Consider the following 20,305-nt stretch of genomic DNA (forward strand, 5'->3'; position numbering starts at 1 on the left):
AAGGATAAAAATAAGGAATTTTAGCAAAGACCTTGGTCAAAAATTGAATGGGACAAGGGAGAGGAATTATAGGAGGGAAATCCTCCTCACTTACTACCCGTCGATTCAAATATTCCTCCATCAGCTCAGAGTGCAACCAGCTAAATCATGAGGACTAGAAGGTAGTCGAGCAAGTGGAAGTCAAAGCACCAATTTATCTCTACTTTGGGAGCTGAGCCTCCCTAAGTTTAAGGAAGTCATTGGAGACTCCAAAAGTATAATTAGAGAGGCCTAGGACCTCAATAGGATTCAGAATTTTTATTGTAAAACTCTATTTTATTTTTGAGCTGTAAGACTTGTGACAATTTTTTATGTAATCCATTGTTTTGATAATAAGAATGAGTTTTATTTTGAGCCAGCACTGAGTTAACTCAAAGGGCTAAAGCTCTTGGGTTAGGGCCCAACCCTAGTAGCTAAGGTTCCTCTTTGTTGTACATGTATGCTAGCATAGATTCATGGTTTAATTGATCATTTGCTTAAGTAGTTTCATTTCCATTACAATAGTGTAGAGTAGATTGGTTGTGTTTCAGATTTCTAGTTATCGCATGAGCTTTGGAGTTTGTTGTCTTGATTCAATACTTGGTTAATTTCATCATTATCATTTTAAATCACTCTCTTTCTACAATAGATCTCACTCATATTCTCATTTCCTTCAGCACAAAATGCTTAAGCGAGAGCCAAGAAAACACGTCTTGATCAAATTATGCTTGTAGATTTCCTTATCGTCTGATCCACAACAAGCTTGACCAATCACCGTCCAATTCATGTCAATGCTTGAATTTATGTGCTCAAAATCTCCACCGTCGATCTAACCCGCATGATCTGATGACTATCACGCAATCTCATGCGATTCTTGCACGATCGATATCCGCTCGAGAGCACGTGAGAAAAGTGGTTTTCCCATGCTACGTGTAATTCACTTAGGCTAATCACGCAAAATTTAGAAATACAACTTACAACTTTGAGGGCACGCAAGAAACTGCTTGCCACCTATGGAAACCTGCTCCATCATTTCGCACATTTTTTTACCCTTCTGTCACCATGTGACTTGATGTGATCCATCCATCTATTCACTTCATTTCCACAATAAGATATTCGCCGCTCATCTTCAAATTAGTCCTGTTCATCCATCTCTTGACTTAACCTCCCCTGATATGATCTCTGCCATTCATCTTTCGATTAGTCCAATTCATCCATCTATTGACTTAACCTCTCATGACAAGATCTCCCCATTCATCTCCCGTTAACCTTGTTCATTCGTTTATTCACTAAATCAACCACGATAAGTTCTCCACTACTCATCTTCCGTTAATCCTGTTCGCCCATCTATTCACTAAATTGCCCGCGATAAGATCTCCGCCGCTCATCTTCCATTCATCCTATCATTAATCGATCCATTTTTCTATTCACGTAATCCCCTACAATAATATCTCTGCCACTCTTCTTCCATTCTTACTGTTCGTTGATCGATCCAATGGTTCCTATGCACTTCTGCTTCATTATGTCCTCCTTTCACTGATTTCGATCTTCGCTTGCTCTTCTACTTGACTCCTTGCATGCTTGATTTTACCAAAACACCAAAAATGCGAAAACAGACTTAGTTTAGTTTCCTTGCTTACACATTAGTTTGGTTTGATGCTCTTTACTTTTGTAACTTAGATAACAGCATTAAGTTAGTGTTGATTTAGAAATTCTTCTTAGTTTAGTTATTTAAATGGTTAATTAGGATATGGTGTGATTTAGCATTACATGTTGTTTTCTTCATTACTGCAGTAGAGTAGCTCTCTTAGAATAGATTTTCTCTTCTTCCATCAAAGAATCAAGCTTCTTCTGACTCTATAGAAGTCTGGCTTGGAACCCCTGGGGTCTCTTGCCAGATGAACAAGTGACAATAGGTAGGACCTTCACTTCTACTTGTGCATATAGCACTGTCACCTCCAAGTTTGTACGAACCCCAAGTTGATAAGTAAAGTTGGTAGCCCAAGAGTTGCAACATCCTTGCTGCAATACTGGCGCTCATCACAAAGTACTGGATAATGTAGGAGGAAAAGAAGCATATTCATCCACTGATGGGTTCTTGGGGTACCATTAGATCAAGATTGCACTGAAAGATAGAAGTAAGATGACCTTCACGACTGAATGGGGATGATTTTAGTATACTATAATGCCTTTTGGATTGAAGAATGTGCTGGTGATCTTTTCGTGTATAGTCATCGTGGTGTTCAAAGAATTTATTCACAAGTTTTTGGAGGTATACTTTGATGATTGGACAGTGTTCTGACTGGTAAAACACCATGTGGCTAGTTTTCACTTGATGCTGGATACATGCTAGAGGTATCAAATCGCGCTAAACTTGAAGAAATGTTTGCTCTGTGTTCCTTTCGAAATCTTGCTGGGTCATGTGGTATGCAGACAAGGATTAATGGTGGACCCTGCTAAGATTGTGGTTATTATCAATCTGGAAGTGCCAAGGAGTGTTAAACAGATGCGCGCAATGCTGGGTCATACTGGCTACTATCGAAAGTTCATCAAGAGTTATGCCTAGATTACCATGCCAATGGAGAAGCTGCTAAAGAAGGATGATACATTCAGTTGGGATGAATAATGTCAACGAAGTCTAGATATATTAAAGGAGAAAATGGCCACCACGCTGATCCTAGTCTTCTGGGATTGGAAGAAGGAATTTCATGCGCATGTGGATGTGTCATGTATTGCGTTGGGAGCAGTGCTGACACATGCCGGTGAGGGAGAATTGGATCACCCTCTAGTGTTTGCAAGTAGGAAGTTGTCTAAAGCTAAGAAAAATTATTTGACGACAAAGCATGAAGGATTGGCTATGGTGTATGCAATCTAGAAGTTTAGACACTGCTTGCTAGGCAAACACTTTAAGATGTATACAGACTATTTTGCATTAAAGTACCTGGTCAACAAGCCTGTGTTTGGGGGGAAAATATGCAGATGGCTACTGTTATTTCAGGAATATGATTTTGAAGTAATTTTGAAGCAATGACGATTGAATGCAGGGCGAGATCATATATCACGCGATGAAACAGGAGAAGAGCTTACTAATTTGGAGGAGGGGTTGCCTAACATGCAATTCTTTTCAGTGCACATTGCAGACAATCACTTTGTAGACATTATACACTTCCTGACTATAGGAATGGCTCCAGAAGGGTACACTAGTTAAAAAAAGAAGGAAATGGTGGTGCGTGCGACAGAATTTCTTTCATTGTAGGACATTTGTATAAAATGGGATTGGATGAAACACTGTGACGTTATGTGTCTAAGTTTAAACAAAACAATATCCTCACTGAAGCTCATGGAGGAGCCGAGGGAGGGCATTATGCAGGAAAATCAATAGTGCAAAAGATTTTACACGCTGGGTTGTGGTGGCCAACACTGCATAAGAATTCCAAATCATATTGTAGGGTGTCCGATGCATGTTAGAGAACTGGTAGGCCATCACGGAGGGATGAGCTACCTATGAATCCACAGATGTCATTGTAGCCATTTGAGAAATGGGCGATTGATTTCTTAGGACCAATTCAGCCTCTAAGAAAGATGACAGGTGCACGATATATCATCACTGCAACTGAGTATTTGACTAGATGGGTGGAGGCACAACCTGTAAAGGACTGTATAGGGGCAACAACAACAAAGTTCCTATTTGAATATGTGCTGACTAGGTTTGGCTACCCGAATATTTTGATGAGTGATCATGGTACGCATTTCCTTAATGAAACAATCAGTGCGCTGATGGAGGAATTCCAAGTTTATCATTAGAAGAGTATGCGATATCATCCTCAGGACAATGGGATGATTGAAGCATTTAATACGATATTGGAGAACGCATTGATGAAGGTTTGCAATGCGCTAAGGAATGATTAGGACATATGCATCCTAATGGTGCTATGGGCTTATAGAACTAGTTGTAAGAAGCTGACTAGACAGATGCCTTTTAGGCTGGTTTATGGCATAGAAGTTGTGATGCCAATGGAGGACATTGTGCCTAGTCTACACATAGTGACATTCACAGGAAAGGCAGACCACAGAGCTGTGGATGAGCGGCTCACGCAACTGACAGAACTCGAAGAAGATAGATTTTTGGTTGGATTCCATTAGCAAGTCCAAAAGAAGTGTGAAAATGCATGGCATAATCGACACATCAAACTGTAAACCTTCAAGGGAAATGATTTAGTTTTATTATATGACAACAAGTTTGATAAATTACCAGGAAAATTTTGGATGCACTGGCTGGGGCCATATGTCATCAAAGAGATTATTGATGGTTGAGTAGTTCAATTGGTAAAATTGAATGGAGACACATTTTCAGGAAAGGTAAATGGCATCCAATTGAATCCATACAACCAGGATCTGTCCAGATGACTATATGATAGAAGCATAGTCTTAGCACTCCAGGAAACTGCAAGGAGGTGCAAGACTATAAACTACACTGCTCCAGTTGTAGAGCTGCACGACAAGAGGTTTGCACAAAATGAAGGAGTGTCACAGTATCAGCTGAAGCATGAAGGGATCTGTGCTATAGGAGAAGAGACCACACAACGTAGCCAGAAAGTGACCGTTACTGTCACTGTTCATGATTTGACAGTGAGTAAAAGGATAAGAGGAGCGAGGGGGGGGGGGGGGGGGGGGAGGAGGGGGTGACATTTAAGGATGAATTTAAGAGGGATATCTTTGAAAATTTTCCACCAATCTAGCATTTATGAGTGGAATTTGGGGGGAATGACCGAATTTGAATTCAAATTTGCCTATAAATTACAGATGGTTATCTAGTGAGAAACACTTTGCATTCTAGAGTTTCTGTGTTATGTTATCTATTGTGCATAAATCAAGCATTCTGTGAGGAGTTGCTTGATAGCCTCGTGTTTGATCAGTATCTAGAGTCCGACCTCAAACTGATTTGCAAAATCATGTTGGGACCAGGTCCCATAGAAACTGCAAGTGTTGGAGGGTCTATTGCCTCTGAGGGAGCTGCTCCTGAGGTCGTGAGTATGGAGGTTCCCGCAACAGTGCCTAAGTCACCAAGGTCGCCTAGGCCGAATCCTACACCAACGAGGGAGATCCCTAAGCCTAAAAATGATAAACACAAGAAGACGTTGCCAGCACATGAGTCACCAAGGAAACATCCAGCTACACAGGCCTAAAGAAAAGAAAATACAGCCGCACAGGAGAAGGGAAAAGCAGTAGGCATAGAGGCGAGGAGGGCGCATACGACATTGATATTAAGGGGGTAGACCCTATTTTGAAGCTGCCAGAATACATCCCCCCATGCCAAGGCAAGGTAAAGGTCCCAAAAGATCTAGACGAGGCACAATTTCTCCTTAACACACCCCGGATGCTAGAAAGTATAACATTTGAAGGTCTGCACTTGGCACGCGTCCAACATATGAAGCTTGAATATTGGGATTTGGGGGACATTGAGTAGCTCCCCCACCTGGATACTGACACCTTTATGAAGAGGGTGTTCTACAAGGAGTCTGGTGTCACCTCGTTGGAACTGACATAATGGATTCGCAGGGTGAACAAGGTTGATTATTGAATTTTCTATGGGTGCCACATAACCATTGTGCCATGACAAATCTGATAGTTATCAAACAGTTTCTGTGCCTAGTGCACGACGAGTGCCTATGGTTGGGTGAGCCGATACCAATCACTGATATGCTAATCCATCAGATCACATTGTTACCTCACTCTGTGTTGAATCCGGCCAAGGCATTTGGCGGAAAGATGGGTGAGGAGGACCTCACCGAGAATATGAAGGACAAGCTCAAAATTGTTAAGAAGCCACATGGGTATTCCATCTCCAGCATTATGAACCACACGGTGGAAGTTGCCACCCAAATTATAGCTGGGAAGGTGATGAGGAATTGCTGCACGTACGAAGCGCTGAAACAAGTAGTTTTGCTAGTGGCCTAGTGCATGGAGGGTGTACAGTTCAACTAGGCACACTACTTGTGCAGCGAGTTCCTTGTGAGTTGCAGAGAAGCATAGGACCACAACAAGACTTTCCACTATTTGGGGCTTTTACTGTTAATTGTGCTGGTCACGTGGGAGTTATTGGAGGATAGCCAATTTCCTTCGATTGAGACAGATATGCCAGAAGCAACAAAGTTTTCTTCACTGTGGGCCATAAAGGATGCTAAGCAGGTTCATGAAAGTAAAGTTTTTTGGGTATTGATGGAGATGAAAATTCATATGGCCATAAAAAAAAAGCCATGGTTGTCACCAACCATTTTGATTAGCTCTCTGAGTATGCAGAGTTCAAGGCCGACTTCCACCATGTTTACATCCAGGTGCGAAAGGATCCAGATCAGAAATGGTATGATTTACAATACTTAGCTATGGATGATGCCATCACCGAGGTCCTTAAGCAATGGCCAACAGATTAGCAGATAGCATCATATTTGGCCACTGTGACTATCAAGTCCATGAAAAAGGAGAAAACGTAAGTGGCCCAACTGAAGGTTCAACAATTGGATGAAAAGAGAAAGAAAGAAACTGAGGAGAAGGCTCGAGCAGAAGTGGAGCGTGCCGCAAAAGAACACGTAGAGCAGGAAGAGTGTGGCTCTGATAGGAACCAGAAATCCCCTTCACCCTAGACAAAGGAATAAGAGTAATCAGAACAGGGTGATGGAGATCAGGAAAGCACTCCCTTCCAGGTGAAGCGAAATAGGGAATTGGAAAAAGAAGGACCTTGAAAGAAGACAAAGGCCTCCAAGTTTTTGCTAGATCCTATCACCTTGACGGGGGGATACTTGGATGACATTGGTGACAAGGTAAGGGATACAACCACTGAACTACTACAACAGTTTGATTAGCAGTAGAAGCAAACACTAGTTTCCATACAATCAGGTCTGTGTGAGCTACAGAGCCATACAACTAGACTCTAGGTAGGTGCGAGGCAGAGTAGCACTGCATCAACTAGTTGGGTTTTGGGGACCACTCAAGCAGCATAGTTGGTTTTATCTTTGGATCTTCGGGTAGTTGCACTACTTGATGGAGCCTTGAGCGCGGAGGTAGATGCTAACAAGGCCATTGTCAGTGCGTTGAAGAACATTGGTTTGAACTTGGCCACTCTCCCTAGAGAATTCCTTCACACCTTGCAAGCAGGTGTGATTATAGAGATCAGGGCACAAGAAAAACACACACTGAGCTTGATTAGTGAGCAGAAAGTTAACAACGAACAAATATTCGTAGAGAAAACAACGATGATTAAAACATGGAAGAAGGTTTAGGAGCAGAACGAGCGCACTGTATTTGTGCTCACCAAAGCGTGAATAACAGTTCCAGAAGAAGTGCCATTGGAGGCCAAGATTCATAAACTAACTGTAGGTGTGTGCGATGCGAAAGCGAAATGGCTAAGGTTCAATTCGAGCTAAACCTTAAGCTAATAGAGTTTGAGTTGAAGTCACAGCCTTCAACTCCACTAGAGGCCATAGAGCAGCGTGAAGCCACTGTGAGGGATGGAGTCGCTGCAGTAGATGCCGCGGTGGTGGAATGCACTACGCTCTTTGAGCAGTCTATGGAGCTACTCACGACTCTGCATGAAGATCCCAACTTGCAGAGGTTGAACACAGAGGCTTGGGAATTGCAGCAGCAATATGATGAAGCAAGGGTGAAAATGCACATTGTCACTATAATGCAGAGGTTGGCAAAGATGTAGGAGGAAAAACAATTGCTTGAATAGGTGGAAGCAGCATAGTGGAAGGAGGCAGTCCTCAAGGCCAAATTGGGGCCTTGGATGGATGAGGCCTATGTTATCTCCACCACTATTGGCGAGAAGTTGGGTAGCCTGTAGAGAACACAGTAGAAGATCCAGGAAGATAGTGGAGGACCAACAACAGAGCAGCTATGGATTAGGTCAAGTAGGAAGCCACACAGAGCACAAGTAAAGTAGCAGTGGCGCAAGTGGAGTTGGGAGGTCTTCGCAGTAATATCTTCACACTAGCAGAGTGGCTCGGGGGTAAGTCACGGTATTTGTGTTGGGGGCCTATTGGGACAGGGGCCCCTAGGGTCAATTTTGGGACAAAAGCCCAAGTTTTGGGGCAGAAAGCCCAAGTTATGTATGTAAAATGTAAAGTCTCCGCAAGATGTGGTCGCAAATCGTGTAGATGGTAAAGTGTCATAAATGGTTTTTACCCTTTGTTTATGTAAATTGTGTCAGATTTAGTAGATCTACCCATGGTCCGTGGACCATCGGATTCTTCATCATCATCAACTACTTAACTTGTCTTAAACTCTCTAAGACTCTCCTTTTTATACAATCCGATGGTTCGCAGACCATGGGATTGTATAAAAAGGAGGCTCTTAGAGAGTTTAAGACAAGTTAAGTAGTTGATGATGATGAAGACGAATGTAATGGGTCATTAGAAGTGAAGAGTGAAGAGAGGCTTTGCAACTGAGCGCACAGAGGCCTAGAGTAGAGTCTGCAGCTGAGCGCGTGGATCCCTGTAGATGAGTGCACAGGGTAGTTTGAGTCTGTAAGAAGATCTAAGGCATTAATAAAGAGATTATTCTGGAAATATTTGTGTTTTGTATATTTACTTCTGTTATGAATGAATGAAAATTATGTTATGATGAATAATGGGTTTATGATTTAATACTGTATTGATGCGCGAATCTGCATATTTTACATTGTTATATGAACACAAGTAATAATATCTGTTTATGCGAAGAATATCTTAATGCATGTTAAAGTTATCAGATACTGAAGTTGATCTGGGTAAATACTGAAGTAGGAATGATCATAGAGGCGCGTAAGTGGCTGATTCACCTGTTTAGGGTTTGCGAAAGACAGTTGTAGACCTTCACAAAGGTCTAGAGGTTGGTTAAGATAAGTATATTTGTTGGGCAATTTATTGGGACCTAAATTGCTTCATTAATTATCAACCAGGGAAACTCGTGAGCTTGTGATGGTGCCAGCAATATATATGCAGGAGTAGGCAACTAGCTCTATGTCTAACTAAATGATTTACGATTCAATATAATATGCAAGGGAAGAGGCTCCTAACTAAGGAGGTCCTGGTTGTCCTTCCCTACAGTATCATAGAGAAATCATTGATTACATGAAACTAGAAACTTGAAATGAAAACAAGAGAATGAACTTTAATTGTTGTTCAGATTCAAAGAGAGAAAGACTAACTTAGTCTTTTGTTTGTCCTCTCATGTACTAATCCAAACTAAACTAAGATTCATTGATAAGCATAAGAAAGTAAATGACTTGAAACATAAAAGCACAAAAGAATGAATTTCAATTACCATATAAATCAATGGAGAGAGAGCCTAACTTAGACTCTTGGTATCTCCTTATATGATACTTGAAACATAAAAGCAAAAGAATGAATTTCAATTATCATGCAAATCAAATAGAGAGAGAGCCTAACTTAGACCCTTGGTTGTTCTCTCATGTGCTAATAAGATTTTAATTTAAAACTCATTCATCAATCATAAACAAATCCTCAGACATCAAACATCTAAGCAATTAAATGAAATAAGATCTAATATGAAATAACATGTTTCTCTCATCCTTTTAGAGTGAGCGCAATTCTCTTAAGAACAAGACAAATTATTCCATATACTACATCAAGGAAACTTATATCTAAAACTACATCAATTCCATAAATTCATATTCTACATTAACACAATTTATATCTAAAACTACATAATAAAAATATATGCAAAATGAAGCTTTATTCTATTCCATCATCAGTTGGATACAATGCTCTAAGAGTCCTCCTCCTTGGAATGGAGGAGGTGCTCCTATTTATACAAAAACTATGATAACAACCTCATAAATGTAGACCCACTATTCTCTCCTTTGACCCACATATTTCTCAACCAATGATGACACATAACCCTATCCTCCATGATCTCCGCCATGAGGTCCATGATCTTCTCCATGAAGCTTATCTTATCAAATTCGAATTTGATCATTCAAGGCCACATAAATATGCCCTGGAAGCTTCCTTTGTGCCTACACATGTCAACAAACTCATTCTAATTGTTAGCTATAAGTATAAGCATTTTATTTTCTAAAGTTTAGCCATAAATTCACTTAAAAATGTTAAGAATTAATAAACTTTGGAAAAGCATAGTTATAATCCAATAATGAGGTAAATGGAATGATGTGGAGGTGGAATGGAGGTGACATAGATGTGAAGATATTGGTGAATAATGGAGTGAAAATAGGGACCATTTTGAGGCCCAACAATATTGATAAGCCCTAAAAGGTTTATTGATCTGCGCGAAGGCAGAGTTAGAGCATAAAATGACATTACATTAATCTCTGGGTGCGAAAACTTGGTTCCAGCATCCCCCCATACTACTTTGGGTGATACTTCAGTATGCGCTCAGCAGATTGATGCCAAAAGGGCCAATAGTGTAGGGATTTGTTTGGCTAAACTTAACTATGAACTGGGGTCAGGACCCACCAAGACAACACAATTGTATTATCATTTCATATCTTATAATGTGAAACATTCTATCATCTGAAGAGTTATAGTTTTGGGAGTCAGGTGTTGCAATTTTGTTTATTAATTAGATTTATCATAGTAATTTCATAATCCCTTATTCATATATTAGTTTACACTTTGCTTCTTACAGATTTGTACACTTTTTGTTGCCTACAACATGATTTGGTTTTTGTAATTTGTTTATTTCTGGTTACTTGCAACATATCTTAATTTTAATTGTAGAGTGGTTTGATCATTATTTTTACATAGTAGCTTAGTCGATGTTACTTGCAAGAGTGGTTTGTTACTAAGATAGGACTTTATTCTAGATATTATGATTCATGAGGATTCTTTTATAGAATGAATGTCTATTTCCTTTCCAACAAAGTTTATAATTAATTGAATATTTGGTTCTAATTTATAGAGTGGAATGAATTTCTTGAGTTCCTATCTTCAATTATTCGAGTGTGAATTAATATTAAAGTGTGCATTTTCTAGCTATACGACCATTAGAACCACCAACATTAGAGAGGGAATTCAAACATGCATAGATTTTTCATATACATTGAAATATAAGATGACCGCAGGATCAATATTTAATTTGGAGTGTTGTTAATTGTCCTAAACATACATTTGCACCAATTGAAATTTTGGTTCCATTTACATGGAGTTTATAAGGGAATGAAAGAATTATCTAGTGGTGTATTACTAGGGTCCGAGAAGTAAAGAAATAAGAGGAATCAACCTACATACCTACTACCCACCTCCCTTGGGGAACAACACATGGGAGCCTCTCAGATCACTTGCACTAGAGCATTTAGGTTGAATGTGTAAAGTATATATGAGTGCATGACTAGGGATAGAAAATAACAATCCTAAATGTAAAAGGTGTTCGAAAATGAAAGGACCTAGTGTGACATCCCTGGTACTTGTTCCCATGATTTTTTTAATGTAATAAGGTAATGGACTAAATTATGGGACCATAAATCCATGATCTAAGAGTGAAGAGGAAAGATGAACCCATGTGGAATTAGTTAGCACCTTAAATTAATTTTATGATGAAACTAATGAAAAATAAATGAAGAGGAAGATTCCAAGAGGAATATTAAGAGACCCATGGGGAAATAATAAAAGGATAATGCACAACAATATGCGGTCGGACCTCTTCTTCATTGAGCTCATGTGAAAAGTTATAATAAACTATGGGCCGAAGGAATGGGATTTCCCTGACAGAAAGAATTGTGACTAGAACAAAAAGAGGAAATGGCATTGATTACTTGCTATGGGTAGATAAACTAGTCATTGAGTGATTGACATAGACGATAAACCACTTAGAGTGCTTGTTAGGGATGATAAACCACATTCATAATGATGCTTGATGTGGGGTATTAAACCACTCTTAGAGTGGTTGACACAACTGATAAACTACCCTATGGAGTTGCTAGGGGCTGATAAACCACCATTGGAGTGTTTTACCCAACTAATAAACCACCATTACTACAATTTTTTTGTACTTGAATAGATAATAAACCACCCATGTCATAGTTTCCCATCCTTTATGTCCCGAAGAAGGCTTTCTGCAAGGCTATTGAAAGAGAAATTCCACTTTGATCGTGGATCTGGCTCAGGGGTGACTATTGTAAGTAATCCTAGCTACAGTAAGTCTAAGGTTGGGTGGAAAATTACACCATTTTCAAATGCTTTTCTTTCTGAATTTTAAATGAAAATGTTCTTAGTTTAAAGCAATAGATTTAACGATTTTTTTTGTAAATATTTCATGATATTGTTTATGAGTCTTGCTAATGGAATTACTTGAATGTTTTATGATTTTTTTTTTTTATGAGCCTTTTCCACGCAACTATGCATATTTAAACCTAGAATTTCCATACTTGAGAATGACATGCTTGTAATCTTGTAATACTTTTGATTATGTTCTTGTATATATGGTTTATACTTGTAATACGAATTTAAAGAGGGATTCCTTGTTATTTCATGGGATGTTGATTTCTTAGTGGCCCTCATGGAATCATATGCTTTCCACCTACTATGATAAGCTTGCTCTTTATTGCATACAATTTAGGGTATCATATTTGAGATCCCTCTCTCCGCATTGTCATGTTAACTTTTTGATTTTATATGCATGTTTCTCTTAGTCTTTCCATAATCTATACCCTCAGTTTGGGTTGGTTTATTCACTCTTTCCAAAGAATATAGCCAAGAGAGAATTCTCTTGGTTGAAGATGAGAATGCCTAAAGAGCTAGAAGAGTTAGTTTTATACTTATTGGATGGGCATGGAACTTCCTTCAGCCATAGGCATGATTGAGATTATTCCTTATACCAGACCTAGATGGACAGCTCCTTGTTCTGTGTCTTGTGTTTTGTCCATTGACAACCAAAGGGTGGGTTATTATGATTGTAAGCTCAAGAGGGATAACACTTGTGCATGCTTTATAAAATCCCAAGGAAAAAAAATCTGACTTTGGTGTAGGCCCAAGCTCCCATACAAGAACCATGATCGAACCATGGTCGAAACCTTCACAAATTGTATTAAGAGGCTTGTATGGCCAAATATTTGGGTAGAACCACTATGGATTCGACCATGCATAATCATCTGCATGCATAGGAAGATTTCCCTTATCCCGATTAGTAGCCAAACTCATTGAATTACCATAAAAATACATACGCGAGAGTAGCCTACAAGTAGCTTCTTGATGTTGATAAGCCCTCTCTCTCATCCCCATGAACAAGTATATAATCATGGCTTATGGCCAATATTGAATGGGAGGTGATTGATGGATGAGAAAGGGCCCAAGACAATGTAATCCATGAGTTTTTTCATTCCAAAAGCCCACACTAAGTCCCTCAAAGGGAAGAGTCGGGTCAATGAGGGCTAGGCTATCATGGCATCAGTGGGACCACTAGAGTGATAGGAATGATGAAAAACCTAGGAACAATCACAAGCAAGGACATGCAGAGAAGGGTGGACCCACATTACACCTAACCTTGGGAGGAGTTCGTAATGGAGGATATGGTGATTGAAAGAAATTTCGTAGTGGGAGGTCCCCATGGGACAACTCAACTCAGGAGACCCTTCAGGAAGGAAATATAAAGGAGCACACTTTAAAGAGGAGCGAGATGACATGAGTTGAGCTGCAATGGAAAATGCGTGAATCTAACAAGCCACCTATTGAAATTATGTGGGCCCACAACTGAGTAAGCCTGGATGGTCAACCCCAAAGAAATTTGTGGAAGTGTAAAGGGAGAGGAGTCATGGTAATGAGCTCGGGAGATGGAAAATATTGCTATCATTTGATGTTGTCAATTGACAATATATATATATATATATATATATATATATTATATTATATATAATATATATATATATATAAGTTATTATATGTATATTAACATAACGTAGCATGTTTATACATATAATTGCATAATAACCATAGCATGGGGTTGTAGGACCGAAACACACGAACGATTCAACAATCAACAAACAATTGGAAAGTGGCGCTGGCAGTCTAGTCAGGAGTTTAGCGACATGGTTACGACATGGTCAAGTTGGTGAGGTGGCACTCTTTGCATCACCACGATATCAATCGTCACATCTCATTATTCAAAGGTCAGATTGAGGTGAAGTTTTATATGAATGGAATTGTCTCAATAAGGCAAACACAATGGTGATTTCAAACTATGTTTTTGAATAACTTGAAAAAATTGAAATTTTTAGATGCCATTTCCATGAAAACACTTTGGATCTTGGGTCAGTATAGTAGCCACCTCCTCTTAATCAATGCCATGTTAAGGATTCAGAGGGGGTGTGTAACAATGTTGTATCATAGTGAAAGTTCAAACACTAGACCTAGAGTGGCTCACATGCACATGCTAGATGATTGATTGATATCCATAATATGCTTGAGATGCTAGTTTTATTTTATATTGACTGAAGAATGTTGTAATGCATCGGTTTATAGGCTTATTGACTGAACATTATTTTATGTTGAATGATATGTGATGGTTAAATATTAATGTAGATGAAGGATAAGAAGTATATGTGTCACATGCATGTTCCTTATCGATGGCTAACATTCATATGTATGTAAAAGTAGATTTATATGTATCAGGTACCATAAGGAAAAAGGAAAGGACAAGAAGCAGAGCTAAACAACATGGAATGAATAGAACCCAATAGGGAGATGAAGAAGAATCAGTTGGAAAAATGAAAGAAGACACTTTTGGACTAGTAGATGCTCCTAGAAGTTTAAGAGCTAAAATAATAAGTTCCAAGGTAGACAATGAAAAGAGTGTTAGAGATCAAGAAGAAGTAAATGAAATACTATTGCAAAGCTTATCTAAATTATAGAGAAAAAGATTATATGATGTTGGTGCTAGTGATTCCAATAAGAACACATCTAATGATGCACCATAAGAAATATATATGCAAAAATAGAATGATAATAAATAATAATGAAACCAATCAAGGAAGAGGAAAATACATGTTGAAGGAGGAAAAAAATTGCTTAGCTCTCCAGAAAGAGAATTAAGAAGTTCTAGATAATCACACAATAGTGTAGCTACCTGATATTATCATTAAAGGAAAATAAAAAGGATTCTCATGCAAGAGGAATTCAAGAAAGAAAAACCCCCAACCTTTCATGGAGAGGTAAAGAAAGTAGAGGATGTAGAGGCCGTCGATTTTGGGAATAAAGAAGTGCTTTAAGTTGAATGACGATATTGAGAACATGAAGGATAGGGTGGCTATTTTTAGTTTGAAGGGAAATGATGATATATGGTGGGAGGATCTAAAGAACATCAAATGAATAAGAGAGAAGGGGATGACCCGGAAGATGTTTTAAAAGTACTTTAGAGAAAAGAATCTATCTGAGAAATATTATGGAAGTAGATCCAAGGGGGTAGAAGACACTTGAAGAATATACCACAAAATTCTTGGAGCTACTAGGGTATGTACCTCACGTCATGGAAGAAAAGACCAGGATCCAAAGATATGTTAGTGGATTACGCAAGCATACAAATATGAAATAGAATTTGATGACCCTAAGACTATGGAGGAGGTCATCTAGAGGGATAGGCACTGCTATGGATAGTCTAAGAATAAGTCTAAAGTCCAAACTAACTGGAGGAAGAAAGGAAAAGGAAGAAGGTTGGAAGGTTTAATAATTTCACCAAAGGGAGCATCAACAAAACAATAGTGTCAATATAAATGATCCCCATAAATAAAGGAATGTAAATATGAAAGAATGGTATTAGTGTTGGGAGTGTAAAGAAGACCACATATAGAGAAATTTCCCTAAGCTACAAGAGTATGGTGCAAAGCTCCACATCAAACATGACCCATAGACTTTGAATGATGTGGCCTAGAGCATCCCAAAAAAATACACAACATTGGATACTAGATAGGAAGACTAGCAAGAAATTATCATTCAAATGGAAGGTATGATAAAAAACTCTCGAGTCTCAGTTTTAATTGACCCAGTATCCAATCTCCATTATATTAGTCCTAAGATTGTTGAAAAAGTTGAATTGCCAAAGAAAATGCACGAGGAACAATAGCTTGGTCAACTAGCCACTATAAAAAAGAGAAGAATAACAAATTTTGTTAATTCCTACCTTATATAACTTGGAAACACCGTTATATCAATTAAATTGAATATACTTCCTTTCGGATCATATGATGTCCTGATAGGTATGGATTGTCTAGCAGCCCACAAGATGAAATTGGATTTTTACAACAAGATGTTGGAATGTCTCAGTGATGAGGGTGACATAATTTCATTTTAGGGTATGAAAAGCCCAATAATACTTAGAATGATCTCAGATGTGCAGGTTAAGCACTATAGCAGGAAGGGTTGTTCCCTTTACACCATTCAAAACATATAGGAAAAAGGAACTAGTATAGATCCCTTTGTAAATTATCCATATTTGAGTCAATGAAATGATATGTTTCCAAAAGAATTTCTATGAATTCCTCCCAACCAAGACAAATACTTCACAATCAAATTGATTTCGAGGAAAATGACAGCAACAAAAACCCCATTTTGTACGAGTGTGCTTGAGCTCATTGAACTAAAATTACAACTGAATAATTAATGGAAAAAGGGTATATTCGACCCATTGTATCACTATGGGGAGCCCCTGTACTATTTTTTAAGAAAAGGATTGAACATTGTTCCCGTGTATCAACTATAGACAATTAAAAAAGGCCATTGTGAAGAATAAATACCAAATACCTAGGATTGATGACATGTTTTATCAATTGAGAGGGGCTATAGTATTTTCTAAGATCGATTTAAGCCCAGGTTACCATGATATCGGAATCGAGAAATAAGACATTCATAAGACTGAATTTAGACTGAGGTATGGCCACCACAAATTCACAGTAGTTCCATTCAAACTCACAACACTCCAACAAATTTTATGTGCATTATGAAGAATGTGTTTAGACCATTAATGGATAAATTGGTGATAGTATTTGTGGATGACATCCTAGTGTATTCAAATAATGAAAAGGAACATGAGGAACACCTAAGGGCTATAATATAATTTCTCAGAAAATAAATTATATATGAATATCATCAAGTGTGAGTATTTCTAAACCCAGGTTTACTACTTGGGTAATGTAATCTTAAAGGAGGGAATGGTTGTGGAGCTAGAGAAGATCAAAGCAAGAGTGGATTGGCCCACACCCCAAAATATGACAAAGGTTATATGATTTATGGATTGGTTTTTTACTATCGAATATTCATTTGAAACTTCTAAAACATTGGTCATTCCATCATTGCATTGTAGATAGAAGGAGTAAAATTCCAGTGGACATCTAAATGTGCAACTAGTTTTGTGTAGATAATAGTTGTGCAACTAATTGTGCCTTGTGAAAAGTTCACAAGGCACAATTTCTTGCTCATTCAAAAGCACACACACACTACTTTCTCATGATGATTGTTTAAGCCAAGGGAATTCTCTAAGATGATGGTAGATGAGCCATATACTAGATCAGATTCATACACCAAATGGTGTGAGGTTTAATTGGGGTCTCATATCAGGAAGATCCCCTAAATGTTGGTAGGTTCTAGCACCATCAATAGGTCGCTATAGAAATTAACCCAATGAAAAAATGAAACCAAATACTACGTCCCAAAAGAGGTAAAATCCTTCGTTATATCACATTCCTTTGATTTGTGGTGTCTAGAACCTCCTCCCTTACAAATTTTTTTGTTTATGCTGAAAGGATACAAACTTATCCCACTATAGAAAGCTTTCAATGTAGCCTAAAATTCCAAGGTAATACCATCCTATAGTTCCATGCAAAAATCCTCATGTGCTTTAAAAAACTATATTTCCATGGGGAAATTAGAAATCGTACCACTAGGAACCCAAATTTTATTTCCATATTTAGGGGAAAGAGCATAATGAAACTTGTACCAACATCACAATTGTAACTTTCCCTAACTTCCTTCTTATGGAAATGTACTTGAACTAAATTTCTATTTCTAAGTGATGTATGTTCACCTCATTTTACATATTCAAACTCACATACCTTGACTTGGGTATTGTCCATTAGAACATACATTTAACTAATATCCCCGCAACCACTATGAGTGACTATTGCCACTTGTCATGGAGAAGGGGTTAAATGATAAGTCACCTTATAATTAAGAGAGACGGTTCTAGCCTTATACATTGACACTTTGTTTTCCAATATATCAAATTTAGAGTTATTTATTATAAGAACATGCCATAGTTCAGTCTGAAGTAGGGAACTCAAAAGTAATTTAACCCTTTTAAGAAGAATGTTGAATTTTAAATTAGAATAAAAGGAGACAAAACGAGTGTGCTTATTATGAAATTAGAGTCTCCAACTATGATTAGTGTTTGCATATGGAGTAAGATTACCTGGAGAACCCCTTGGAAAAGAGCATAACCTTTTTCCTTGTTATTAGATTCCTTTCTGAAGCTCCATGAAAAGGACAATTCTATTTTTCCCCTGAGTCATAATAACACCCCCTATACTTCCCAAGGAACTATATCGTACATTAGAGTTTAATTATTTCTTTTATATTCCACATCAAACCATGATGATATTTTTACCATACCGATTAATTTTAAGATCAAATTCTAAGTATTTGAACTCTTCTTGAAACTTCATATGTTGATTTTTTTTTTGCATTGCCTTCCTTTACTATATCACCCCCAATTGATCCATATTGTATCATTATATTATTTACCATCCATATTGATTCTTTCAGAGGGGAAAATTTGGAGAAATTAGCTCATAAAATCAATTTTATATGCTCATCCCAATTTGGAAAATTTGGGTGTTAAACCTTTTGGAGGAAGTTAAGGAATTTAATAATGTTTTTGTGTTCCAAAAATTCTTGCTTACAAGAAAGCCTATGTAATTTTTCAACACTAATATATTTTTCCAACAATGCAAGAAATACCTCAAATAGAGTTTGTATGGAAAATTTAGAGCACCTAAGAGTTGACCTTCTTATTTTATCCACCATTATTTGAGAGAATTCCTTGTCAACCCATTACTCATGGAAATGGTGCTATATGTGTGATCATTATAAATAATATTTTGTAAAATAATAGTTGTAACTAATATTGGAGCTTGAATGGGTCCAATTTAACCCCTAGTTGGCTATTGGGTTGTGTTATAATTAGGCCACTAGGAGTAGAAGGGTTTTTATTATATTCTAGTGAAATTTTTTCTATAGTAGAGAAAAGTAGTTGATAGTGGATAGAGAGAAGGTAGAACAAAGAGGGTTTTTCTTCTATATCATCCATGGGCCACATTTGTCACTCCTTTGTATTCTCACCATTTTTCATTTAGAGAAAGGGAGAGAAGAGTAGCTTCACCTTCGAGTTGTGTTTTTCCTAGAAAGGGTTTCTGAAGTCATAACTTTTGTTATTATGGTTTATAAGCGATTATTTTTATATGTTCTCTATTTTCTCTATTTTTATATTTTGCATGCATAATAAGTACACAATAACTTAATAATCCAAAATCCCAAGAAAACGTTAACCCTCATAGTAAAGATTTTGGATTTAAATAATTTTTTATGGGATTTGTTGTGATGGACTACCCAAAATAATATTCATAATAGTTTATGGATCATATTAGTACCATATCAATTTTATTTGGGTATATTGTGTGGAGTTTTAAGGGATCTAGACTAGTTAAGCTAAATGTCATAATACCCTATCCATGATTGAAAAGTCCATTAATAATTCTTAACATCTAGCAGAGGATATATTCATAAGGATGGAATGTAGAGGAGATATTCATAATGCTTAATATCTAACATGTAGGTTTCATACTTCAGTCACATTATCAAAATTCTCATGTCAACTCTAGAAGATTATTTTTTAATCAAAGAAGATAGAAGTTACAACTTAGAGGTCATATCAAAGGGAAAACCAAGGGGCCAAGAACAACTAGAAATGAGAGCTAAGGGAGAACCTAAAAAAAAACCAATTTACATTTCATGAACCATTCATAGTCCCTATTCAATATGGATGTAAAGGTAGACATCAAGTTATATCAATGTAAGAATGATTCTTGAAATTAAATCACGAGTTAAAAAAAAATATAGGTTTATTTTAGTGTCCATCACAAACATGAGGAACATTAAAAAAAAATTCCCTTTTGAAACTAGAGGTATGTGCACTAACTTAGTGGGAAAACCACATGGAAGCCCCAAGCCAAGAGGAGTATCCGACTAAGTGGGAGGATTTTAAAACAATCATAATGTTCTAGTTCTACCCT

Source organism: Pinus tabuliformis, chromosome 7 (genome assembly GCF_031772625.1).
Source record: "Pinus tabuliformis cultivar Carrire ecotype Pingquan chromosome 7, CPIR1, whole genome shotgun sequence".
In the NCBI taxonomy this organism is placed as follows: Eukaryota; Viridiplantae; Streptophyta; class Pinopsida; order Pinales; family Pinaceae; genus Pinus; species Pinus tabuliformis.